This window comes from Tachysurus fulvidraco, chromosome 16 (assembly GCF_022655615.1).
Source record: "Tachysurus fulvidraco isolate hzauxx_2018 chromosome 16, HZAU_PFXX_2.0, whole genome shotgun sequence".
In the NCBI taxonomy this organism is placed as follows: domain Eukaryota; kingdom Metazoa; phylum Chordata; class Actinopteri; order Siluriformes; family Bagridae; genus Tachysurus; species Tachysurus fulvidraco.
The window spans coordinates 969,369-973,816 of NC_062533.1; positions in this window are offsets into that span (position 1 = coordinate 969,369).

Sequence of the window (4,448 nt, forward strand, 5' to 3'; positions counted from 1 at the left end):
ATTCCAACTCCCCTTGGATCATCTGCCTCTCTTCCTAATCCAGCAAGGTGGAGTATTTCCATCATTTTTGCTTTTCCTATGGTTTGGCATAGGATTGCCTTCAGATCTCCCAGGGCCTTTGCCTCTTCCCGTCTGGGATCGGGTCTGCATGTGTCTGTTTCTTTGGATGTCGCCCCATTTTTGTTTATCTGCCTTCTTCCGTGCCTTCCTTATTCTTTGGAGATTTCTGAATTGTTTCTCCACTCGTTTCTGTTCTTCCTCAAAGTATTTATATTCCAACTCCAATTCCTCCACTTTCATCTCCAGTCGTGATGCCTGACCTCGTAACTCCTCCATCGTCACATCTGCTTTCTGGCTTCGTTCCAGAGCTTCCTTTATTGCTCTTTCCTGCCCTTCGTTCTGCCACACGCCTTCTGTCTCCAGGGGGGTCAGCTGCACTTCCCCCTCCAGTCTCACTCTTACTCCTCTCATGTCGTGCTGGGGCACCACATCCACTGGGGCTGCCCTTGAGCTTATTTCGTCATCATGTTATTTCGTCATCATGTTATTTCGGGGTGAGAGATTTTTGGTCACTCCATCCTTTTATTCTCTCGCCGGGCATTTCTGTACCTTCCTCCAGCTGTTGGCGCACCTCCCCTGTCTTTTTGTTTTCGCTGGGTGATGATCTCCCATCTGTCTTGGTCTGTTGTTTCTTTTCTTGCTCCTCCTGGTCAGCTATGAGGGTCTTTTTTGTCGCAGGTCGTTTGGTTTGCTTAGTAACCCCTGGGCTTCGCTGAGGTTCTTATGATGTTCCATCTGCCCGGTCTTTATTGATCCTCTCCTTCCCGGCTGGCAGACATCTTCCATTCGTGGCTTAATGTATTCTCTTGCCCAGGGAGTCGGTGTGCTGTGTCTTTTTAAACCTGGCAGGTGTGTGTATTCAGTCAACCACTCCATATTACGCTCCTCTGCTTGTTGCCTCGATAAGTGGGAGTCCCCTTCCTCCCATCGGGCATTAGCTTTCTCCACCTCCCTGTCCCAGTACAGGCGTCGGTATTCATCATCTTCCAGCACTTCCTCTCTTCCTCCTGTAGCCCCTTCTGGGCATTCTGGGTATTTTCCTTCTTCTCCTTTTACCAGGAGAGGGCAGTCTTCCTGCTTTCCCTTGGGACGTTCTTTTTCTGCTGACGTCTGATGGATTACTCCTCTGACTTACCCTCCTATAATCTCCAGTTCTATTTCTTGTGTTTCACTCGCCTCTCCCGTATTTATTGCGGGGTATATGCCATGGTGGTTGGGCTTATATCGTTTGTTGTAAGGTGGGGGCTGGAGCTGTTGCCCCCCATTCACCTGAGGGTGGGGCTGTAGCCTTCTCTTTCCCTTGTTCTTTGCTTTGTTCTGCTTTTAGCTTCTTTAACCCTGTAAAGCCCACCATTGCAGAATTACAACACCACCTTGTTTATTTGTCCAGTCACCCTACCTGCAAAATTTATTATTATTTTTTTCCCATGACTGGTTTTGTCAAGATCCGAATAAAATTCCTCAAAAAATTTTTCTGTGTTCATTACAATGTCTAGAACACATACATATTTAGTTATTTTGGAAAACTAGAGCTTGTTATGTCCATGCTGTAATTCTGCAACTTTGGGCCAAAGTTAGTCAAAATAGCCTGTGCATGCACCTTATGCCTTACATAAAGACACTGCACTTCTTACATCATCACAAATCAAAATTTAAACTGTAAGATGATTCATTGTAATTCATTTCTAAATGTGCTTTTCTGTTAAATTTATACTTATTTTCAATTAGACCATAATTACAGAGACAGGTGCAAATGGATATGCTGGATAATATGTAGATTTCTCTTTCAGTTAGTCTATTCTTCCAGTTTACTGTAACTGTGGATACACAAACAAACTGTGTAGCAAGTGCAATGTTCGCCTGTGCTTTTCAGTAGAAAAGAGCTGTCTTAGGGCCTATCACTGCAACCAATCACAGACTTCTAACCACACCAAAAGTGACAGACAAAAACAAAAGCAAAACAGAAACAAAAGCTCTCCTAAATATTTTCTTCTCAATACCCATATCAATAAATGCCCATTCATACATCATATGATTATGCACAGTAAGCAATCAACCCTGCAAATGAATGCCTAAATGCTCTGTATATCTGATCAGACAAAGTGAGTACAAATACAGAAATTCTGCTCCTAGCAGAGCCCAACATTGCAATATTACATTTTCCTAAAAAACTTACTAAAATGTAAAAAAATTTAAGCAAAAAAATTTCTCATGCTTTTTACTTCTCCCCAGCATTTTATACTTACTCTCATCTTCCTGCATTTTACCTCATCAAACGGCCCTCCTTCAAGCCACTGCAATTCTCCCTTTGTCCGGTCTTGCCATTTTTTTTCATGTACTTCTTAATTTCTTTTTCAGCCTTCTTGTGCTTTATTATTACAATTGCAGCTGGAGTAATTAAGTTCTTTTACCTTTCTCCATCATGCACCCTTGTCTCGCCCTTGTGGCACTGTCACGTGGTTCTGTAATTATTGCAGTTGAAGTTAAACGTTTATTCTTTTTCTGGAAAACGTGAGAAAGACTCAAGAAAGACAAGGCAGATATCAAGATCAGAGTATAAGTCCAATAAGTATAACTTCAATTAAAATTAAAATTAAATTAAAATTGATTAAAATCAATCAACTGCACATTCAAATAATTACATACTCAACCAAGTATTGATCCAGTCAATTAATTAACTCACTAATAAATCAAATAAAATCAAATAAACTATCAATCAATCAATCAATCAATCAATCAAATAAACTACCAGTTAAATCACTTAGATAAATAATCAAATCAAATTGTTAAGTTGTAAAAATTAAATTGTTGTTACATTGTCAAAAAGGAAAAAATACAAATAAAAAATAAAACTTATAACTCTACTCGGTTAGATAATGCTCCAAGTTTTCAGCTTCTGAAACCTCTAACACTCAGAAAAGAGAGAAAGAAAAAATAACAATCTCATTGGAACCAAAACAATCTCTGTGTGTGTGTTAGAAATGTCAGGGTGATTATAGGCCTTACTAGCACAGAGTTACAGAGGCTAAAATGCTTTCTGTGGAAAAAAACACTACATTAGGTTATTAATGTAATTATAAATCATATTGTATTTTATGTCTAGTCCTGTTATGAATTAAAAGCAGATTTGTATGTATGAATATGCATATGTGACCCAGGAAGACTAGCTGATTGCATAGACTTTCAGCTAATGGGATCCATATAAACAAACACAAACAACAAAAAATAAAATAAAATAAAACAAAGACAAAAAATAAAATAAAATAAAATAAAAATAACTTACACCTGGTGTAACACTACTGAAAAAAAAAACCTTCCCCAACAAAACGAACAAAACTTATGAAGTCAAAAAGAATGGCCCAAGAATTGTTTAAATTCTTTAACAAACTTAAAAATGATTTAATTTTATATGAATGTTTTTTACCACTAGGCATTAGTATCTGCTCACAAAAAGAGAAAAAAACTCAGGGAAGCTGTTCTGTGTGTATGTGTGTGTGTTCAGCTTTGGGAATTAAGTCATAACAGACACTTTTCACAGTGCACTAGCTGGCCCCTTGCCAGATGGCCCTTATCGCTCCTCGTTGGGATCGTCTCCTTATTGGCTAAAGAGATATCAGGGTCTCGCTACTTATTACTGGCTGGCCCAACTGCCAAACAAATACCTGTTACCGGGTATTGGCTTCTAAGCTGTCTATCTCTGCTCTATGGGGCACCTATTGGCTCATGTGAGGCTGGACTACAAATATGACACCGAATTTGTAGTTCATCAACTAGGAAGCGAGAGTCGGGGGAAAAAATGGACGGGAGTAAACTCTGTGTACTTCGAAAGTCTTCGAAAAAAAAAACTATTGTAAGGCGAGCACAGCAATTTGGATTAAAAGGCTTAGATACTTCTTGGACCCGTGGGGATTTATGTAAAAATATTGGAAACTATGAAGCAAAGTGAGTCAGATGAATCAGGTGAATCTTATTTTCACTCAGTGTGTCTCATACAGTTCTCTGCTATAATTGAATGCTTGTGTAACTTAAATAAATGTTATGTTCTGCTTGTGTGACTTAGCGCTTTTTCCGTTGCAACTCATTTTATAAGATCATATAAGTGCCATAAAACACTTCACAATTGCTTGTTTGTACTTTATCACACATCAAACTGAATCGTCATTCAGTTTGACAATACACAAATACACATGTGCACATAAACAATTCATACACATTACACACCGTACACGTATCATTTATGTATACTTATTGGCGTACACGTATTTATGAATACTCATTTGGCTCTGTCCACTTATCAATGTGTACGTTGCCGTATCCACTTATCATTGTATATCGCCGTATACTTATGATGATAACGTGCACGTATATAAACACTTATAAATACTGGG